The following is an 8,740-nucleotide window of genomic DNA, read 5'->3' as shown; positions in this document are numbered from 1 at the left end:
CTTTCTAGGGAGTTTTTCCTAGCCACTGTGCTTCTACACCTGCATTGCTTGCTGTTTGGGGTTTTAGGCTGGGTTTCTGTACAGCACTTTGAGATATCAGCTGATGTACGAAGGGCTATATAAATACATTTGATTTGATTTGATTTGAATTCGTCGGGATCATGGACTCTATAAGGTGTCTAATGTGTTGCACAGGGATGCTGGCCCATGTCGACTCCAATGCTTCCCACAATTTTGTCTTGCCCATTCACCCTCTGAATGGCACACATACACAATCAACTAGCTCTCACAACTTTGTGTCAGAATTAAACATTCATCCATGATTTTCAAACATCAAATTTAGAAGTTGTTGTAAACATTACATTTCAAGTTGTTTAAGGTTAAGTTTAGGCATTAACTCCTAATTTTGAAGGTTAGGGTTAAGTTCTGGCATTAACTCAGAATTCTTAAGGTTAGGCATTAACTCAGAAATCTTAAGGTTAGGCATTAACTCAAAATGGTTAAGGTAAGGGTTAAGGTTTAGGATAGAAAATCTAAAACAAGTTGTTGATGCTTCTGATTCCAAAGGTTGCTAGTTGAAATCCAACGATAGAAAGTCATTTTGGAGATTTTAGTTTTAAGCCTATCCCAAACCTTAACTCTTACCTTAACCATTCATAACCCTATCCCAAACCTTAACTCTTACCTTAACCATTCATAACCCTATCCCAAACCTTAACTCTTACCTTAATCATTGGAATCAGAGGCAAATGCTTACGCCCATACACAACGCCGTAGCAAATCCAGAACCGATTAGGGCAACGGAGCTCACTGATGCCCCTAGTGGCTCGTTTCTATGCCATCTCCCGACGTCGTCAGACATGGATGGATGTTGAATACGGACTTGTATCATGGGTGATCTGGCTGTACACAATCCTGCATCTACACTGATTGAAGTGGATTGAGCAAGTGACATCAATAAGGGATCTTAGCTTTTAACCAGATTCACCTGGTCAGTCTATGTCGTGGAAATGTTTTGTACACTCATTGGATAATAAGAGTAAAATAAAAACAGAGTAGCAGCAGCAGCATATGATGAGTGTAATGGTGTGTGTGTGTATTTGTGTGTGCGTGTGAATGTATATTTGTGTTGTGTCCGTATGCGTGTGTGTTATGTGTGTGTGCGTATGTAGTGTATGTGAATGTGTGTGGGTTCGTGTGAATGTCAGTGTAGTGTGTGTGAGTGAGTGTGTATATAGTGTGCATATATAATCTTGTGAATGTATATATAGTCAGTGCATGATATGGTCAGTGCAGATAGTCCAGGTAACTATTTAATTCACTATTTAGCAGTCTGATGGCTATTTAGTAGAAGCTGTCTCAGAGCCTGTTGGTCCGAGAGCCGATGCTTCGGTACCGTTTGCCGGACGGTATCAGTGTGAACAGTCTATAGCTGGGGTGTCTGGAGCTGGGGTGTCTGACACTGCCTGATATAGAGGTCCTGGACAGCAGGGAGCTAGGCCCCGGTGATCTACTGGGCTTTCCACACCACCATCTGTAACACTTTGCGGTTGAAGGCAGTGCATTTGCCATACCAAGTGGTGATGCAACCAGTCAAGATGCTCTCGATGGGGCAGCTGTATAACATTTTGAGGATCCGAGGGCCCATGCTAAATCTTTTCAGCCTCTTGAGGGGGAAGTGGCGCTGTTGTGCCCTTTTCATGACTGTGCAGGTATATGTGGACCTTGTTAAGCCCTTAGTGATGATCTCTGTCGATGTGGATCGGGGCGTGCTCTCCCCTCATTCTCCTGCAGTCCACGATCAGCTCCTTGGTCTCACTGGCGTTGAGGGAAAGGTTGTTGTAGTGGCTTACCACCATTGTGTCATCAGCAAACTTGATGATGGTGTGGGAGTCGTGCGGGGCCTCACAGTCGTGGGTGAACAGGGAGTACAGGTGGGGACTAAGCACACACACCCATGGGGCCCCCGTGTTGAGGGTCAGCATGGCGGAGTTGTTGTTGCCTACCCTCACCACCTGGAGCCTGCCCGTCAGGAAGTCCAGAGTCCAGTTGCAGAGGGAGGTGTTCAGTCCCAGGGTCCCCCATCTTGATGAGCTTGGGGGGGACTATGGTGTTGAATGCTGAGTTGTAGTCTATGAACAGCATTCTTACATACACACACACACACACCTTGCTGTACCTATTTCATGCTTTCTTGGGCCCATCTGGATGATCAACACCATACTGATTTAGTGCCAGCCCCTCTCTCCCCACTCCAGGAGCCCCATTCATTACAAAAGCCAATGCAATAATCCTCATGCTTTCCTTCATGGACAGGGCTGTCGGCTGATCGATACAGAAGGAATAAATCAATTGATGCCACTGCCACACAAACTGACTCTCCCCCTGCCCCTACCCACAACCTTCCCTGTTGTTGTTTCGCTCCACACCTCCTCAGCTCTCAGGCTGACCTCTCGTCTGCGTCTTTGTCATTACAGTCGCCCCTTCTGCTCTGACAGCACCACTGCTTTCAATATCCTGTATTCACTATTCTCTCAGTGATTCATGTGTTTGCTTCATGTCATTACAGAACATCACATCACATCAAATCCCATGTAATTTCACATATCACATCCTTACCACTTCTTTGGGTGATGTTGCTCTCTTCTCTTTTGACACTGCCTCTCTAATTTGTCACCTCTTCTGCAGACAATCTAGCTGTGCAGTGAGCTGTGAAAGACTCTCTCTCTCTCTCTCTCTCTCTCTCTCTCTCTCTCTCTCGCTCCCTCACTCACAAATGCATGCACACCAATATACACACACGCAAACACATACACGGATATGTATATATAGACACTCGTTCTTATGCTGACACTCTCATACACACACCTGCTCTCAAATTTCATTATCTGTCACATAAAAGTTATGTAGGTTGATTCAGTAGCTTTTGGGCCATAGGGTGATGGGACATAAGACATTTTTATGAATAGGCAGAGTCATGGACATATATATATATATATTTTACAATAGTTCTCTCACGCAGAGCCAAACGTTCATTGCCCTTTTCATTATTTTTTTCTGCCAAGCTATTCAGTGTGTTTTCTAAAGGGCTTGGAAATGGCACAAAAACACATTTAGGATGGGATCATTAAGACCAGGGGAGTCAAACTCATTTCATGGAGGGCCGAGTGTCTGCTGGTTTTTGGCGTTTCCTTTCAATTTGTGTCCAATTAAGACCTACACAACCAGATGAGAGGAGTTCCTAACTAACCAATGACCTTAATTCATCAATCAAGTACAAGGGAGGAGCTAAAACACTGAGACATTCAGCCCTCTGAATGAGTTTGACAGGTGATTTAGACTATTGGCGTGTAGCAGTGGGAGAGAACCTTGTTCACGGTTGCTGGTTTATGTCCGGCTCGCCCCAGCTTCCCTCCCACCCACACACACATACAGTATCTCTTACTAAGGTCGTCATAAATTAACAACATTTTTTCAAAGAAGAATCCAGGGGTTGGGTCGACAACACCCAGCAGTGTACGCTGAGCGATGCTAAGCTCCTGCTGCCATCAGCCGACATACAGGGGTAACTGCAACTCAGCAAGGCACTGCAAAGGATTAATGACAACATAACAAAAGGATCCTATGTGCTTTAGAAAATCCACACTGTTGCTGAATTGAACTGTGATGGCAAGCAGATAGATTAATTAAGTAATGATTATCGGAAATATCAGCATTACTTTAAATGTGTTCATCAACATGTTGTCCTGAAACTCAATGCTTTGTTGGGGATTAGGACTGAAGTTTAAGCACTTTGTGACATCTGCTGATGTAAAAAGGGCTTTATAAATAAATGTGATTGATTGATTGATGTTTTTCTCCAGAGGAGTCTGATTCAAGTAGAATATGAATCTCCACTGGGATTCTCTGCCTCTAATCCTATTATGGGGGCTGAGTCACTGGCTTACTGGTGCTCTTCCATGCCGTTCCTAGGAGGGGTGTGTCACTTGAGTGGGTTGAGTCACTGACGTGATTTTCCTGTCTGGGTTGGCGCCCCCCCTTGGGTTGTGCTGTGGCGGAGATCTTTGTGGGCTATACTTGGCCTTGTGGTGGTTGAAGTTGGTGATTGAAGATATCCCTCTAGTGGTGTGAGGGCTGTGCTTTGGCAAAGTGGGTGGGGTTATATCCTGCCTGTTTGGCCCTGTCCGGGAGTATCATCGGATGAAGCCACAGTGTCTCCCGACCCCTCCTGTTTCAGCCTCCAGTATTTATGCTGCAGTAGTTTATGTGTCGGGGGGCTAGGGTCAGTCTGTTATATCTGGAGTATTTCTCCTGTCTTATCCGGTGTCGTGTGTGAATTTAAGTATGCTCTCTCTAATTCTCTTTCTTTCTTTCTTTCTTTCTCTCTCTCTCTCTCTCTCTCTCTCTCTCTCTCTCTCTCTCTCAGAGGACCTGAGACCTAGGACCATGCCTCAGGACTACCTGGCATGATGACTCCTTGCTGTCCCCAGTCCACCTGGCCGTGCTGTTGCTCCAGTTTCAACTGTTCTGCCTGCGGCTATGGAACCCTGACCTGTTCACCGGACGTGCTACCTGTCCCAGACCTGCTGTTTTCAACTCTCTAGAGACAGCAGGAGCGGTAGAGATACTCTGAATGTGATCGGCTACGAAAAGCCAACTGACATTTACTCCTGAGGTGCTGACCTGTTGCACCCTCGACAACCACTGTGATTATTATTATTTGACCCTGTTGGTCATCTATGAACATTTGAACATCCTGGCCATGTTCTGTTATAATCTCCACCTGGCACAGCCAGAAGAGGACTGGCCACCTCCCATAGCCTGGTTCTTCTCTAGGTTTCATCCTAGGTTCTGGCCTTTCTAGGGAGTTTCCTAGCCACCGTGCTTCTACACCTGCATTGCTTGCTGTTTGGGGTTTTAGGCTGGGTTTCTGTACAGCACTTTGAGATATCAGCTGATGTAAGAAGGGCTTTATAAATAAATGTGATTTGATATGGTAATGTTCCTTTGCACAGGCGTCGCTGACGCATGCCAGATCTTACAACGTCTGGATAGGCATTTTAAGTTTCAGGTAACCACATCATATGTTATGGCAATCTGATAGTCGATGACACAGTCGATGACCTGGCACCCAACCATTGTTTGATGCATGCAATATCTGAGCAAGGGGACCAAAACAAAAAGCTGCAGCTCAATCAGGCAGCTCTGGTGCTACAGGGATGTCTCACAAGGACAGGTAATTACAATCATCATGGTGTGAGTATGGAAGGGGAATGAGATCACCTTAACCCTTACATTAAACATATGTGTAGGCTACTTTTTTGCCTATTATTATTAAATCCTTACCACTTGGTGTTCAAGCTCATTATACTGTGTGTTACTATGGATTCCATGTCTACTGCAAAGATGATATATCCACCCTTCAGAAATATTGAATATATTTTAATACTCTAACATCCCTTGTGGAAAAAAGTATAGCAGTATGATAATATTAATATTGTTGATCATGTTATCGTGTAAGTATCCATTCATATTAATGAATTAAAGAAAATAAATGTTATTTTTTACAACACGAATCTAAGATAGTTTATAGGTTACCACTATATTTATTAATGACTTCATTGCTATTCATTAATTTATTTAACGTTACAACAATAGGAAAGGAATAACATCACATATACAGTGCATTCAGGAAGTATTCAGATCCCTTGACTTTTTCCACATTTTGTTACATTACAGCCTTATTCTAAAATTGATTAAATAAAGAATTTTCCTCATCAATACCCCATGGTGTGTTTACGGACATATTCAATCAATCCCTATCCCAGTCTGTTGTTCCCACATGCTTCAAGAGGGCCACCATTGTTCCTGTTCCCAAGAAAGCTAAGGTAACTGAGATAAATGACTACCGCCCCGTAGCACTCACTTCCATCATCATGAAGTGCTTTGAGAGAGTAGTCAAGGACCATATCACCTCCACCCTACCTGACACCCTAGACCCACTCCAATTTGCTTACCGCCCAAATAGGTCCACAGACGATGCAATCTCAACCACACTGCACACTGCCCTAACCCATCTGGACAAGAGGAATAACTATGTGAGAATGCTGTTCATCGACTACAGCTCGGCATTTAACACCATAGTGCCCTCCAAGCTCGTCATCAAGCTCGAGACCCTGGGTCTCGACCCCGCCCTGTGCAACTGGGTACTGGACTTCCTGACAGGCCGCCCCCAGGTGGTGAGGGTAGGCAACAACATCTCCACCCCGCTGATCCTCAACACTGGGGCCCCACAAGGGTGCGTTCTGAGCCCTCTCCTGTACTCCCTGTTCACCCACGACTGCGTGGCCACGCACGCCTCCAACTCAATCATCAAGTTTGCGGACGACACAACAATGGTAGGCTTGATTACCAACAACGACGAGACAGCCTACAGGGAGGAGGTGAGGGCCCTCGGAGTGTGGTGTCAGGAAAATAACCTCACACTCAACGTCAACAAAACTAAGGAGATGATTGTGGACTTCAGGAAACAGCACACCCCTCAGGAGGGCACACCCCCCTATCCACATTGATGGAACAGTAGTGGAGAGGGTAGTAAGTTTTAAGTTCCTCGCCGTACACATCACAGACAAACTGAATTGGTCCACCCACACAGACAGCATCGTGAAGAAGGTGCAGCAGCGCCTCTTCAACCTCAGGAGGCTGAAGAAATTCGGCTTGTCACCAAAAGCACTCACAAACTTCTACAGATGCACAATCGAGAGCACCCTGTCGGGCTGTATCACCGCCTGGTACGGCAACTGCTCCGCCCACAACCGTAAGGCTCTCCAGAGGGTAGTGAGGTCTGCACAACGCATCACCGGGGGCAAACTACCTGCCCTCCAGGACACCTACACCACCCGATGTCACAGGAAGGCCATAAAGATCATCAAGGACAACAACCACCCGAGCCACTGCCTGTTCACCCCGCTATCATCCAGAAGGCGAGGTCAGTACAGGTGCATCAAAGCTGGGACCGAGAGACTGAAAAACAGCTTCTATCTCAAGGCCATCAGACTGTTAAACAGCCACCACTAACATTGAGTGGCTGCTGCCAACACACTGACTCAACTCCAGACACTTTAACAATGGGAATTGATGGGAAATGATGTAAAATATATCACTAGCCCCTTTAAACAATGCTACCTAATATAATGTTTACATATCCTACATTATTAATCTCATATGTATACGTATATACTGTACTCTATATCATCTACTGCATCTTTATGTAATACATGTATCACTAGCCACTTTAACTATGCCACTTTGTTTACATACTCATCTCATATGTATATACTGCACTCAATACCATCTACTGTATCTTGCCTATGCCGCTCTGTACCATCACTCATTCATATATCTTTATGTACATATTCTTTATCCCCTTACACTTGTGTCTATAAGGCAGGAGTTTTGGAATTGTTAGCTAGATTACTTGTTGGTTATTACTGCATTGTCGGAACTAGAAGCACAAGCATTTCGCTACACTCGCATTAACATCTGCTAACCATGTGTTTGTGACAAATAACATTTTATTTTATTTTATTTTATTTGATAATACCCCAATAATGACAGTGTAAACAGGTTTCTAGAAATGTTTGCAAATGTATTAAAAATAGAAATACCTTATTTACATAAGTATTCAGATCCTTTGCTACGAGACTCGAATTTGAGCTCAGGTGCATCCTGTTTCCATTGATCATCCTTGAGATGTTTCTACAACTTGATTGGACATGATTTGGAAAGGCACACACTTGTCTATATAAGCAAGTCAGAGCAAAAAACAATTCATGAGGTTGAAGGAATTGTCCGTAGAGGCACAGATCTAGGGAAGGGTACCAAAAGAATTCTGCAGCATTGAAGGTCCCCAAGAACACCGTGGCATCCATCATTCTTAAATGGAAGAAGTTTGGAACCAACAAGACTCTTCCTAGAGCTGGCCGCATGGCTAAACTAAGCAATCGGGGGCCTTGGTCATTGAGATGACCAAGAACCCGATGGTCACTCAGACAGAGCTCCAGAGTTCCTCTGTGGAGATGGGAAAACCTTCCAAAAGGACAACCATCTCTGCAGCACTCCACCAATCAGTCATTTATGGTAGAGTGGCCAGATGGAAGCCACTCCTCAGTAAAAGGCACATGACAGCCCGCTACGGTGAAGCATGGTGGTGCCAGCATCATGCTGTGGGGATGTTTTTCAGCAGCAGGGACTGGGAGCCTAGTCAGGATTGGGTAAAAGATGAATGGAGCAAAATATAGATCCTTGATGAAAACCTGCTCCAGAGCATTCAAGACTTCAGACTGTGGTGAAGGTTCACCTTCCAACAGGACAACGGTCCTAAGCACACAGTCAAGAAAACGCAGGAGTGGCTTCGGGACAAGTCTCTGAATGTCCTTGACTGGCCCAGCCAGAGCCTGGACTTGAACCTGATCAAACATCTCTGGAGAGACCTGAAAATAGCTGTGCAGCGACACTCCCACATCCAACCTGACAGAGCTTGAGAGGATCTGCAGAGAAGAATGGAAGAAACTCCCCAAAAACAGGTGTGCCAAGCTTGTAGCACCATACCCAAGAAAACTCAAGGCTGTAATCACTGCCAAATGTGCTTCAACAAAGTACTGAGTAAAGGGTCTGAATACTTCTGTAAATGTAATTTTATTTTTTTATTTTTTTTGCCAACATTTCTAAACCTTTTGCT

Source organism: Oncorhynchus tshawytscha, linkage group LG33 (genome assembly GCF_018296145.1).
Source record: "Oncorhynchus tshawytscha isolate Ot180627B linkage group LG33, Otsh_v2.0, whole genome shotgun sequence".
In the NCBI taxonomy this organism is placed as follows: domain Eukaryota; kingdom Metazoa; phylum Chordata; class Actinopteri; order Salmoniformes; family Salmonidae; genus Oncorhynchus; species Oncorhynchus tshawytscha.
Note: the sequence above shows the minus strand (reverse complement) of the source record.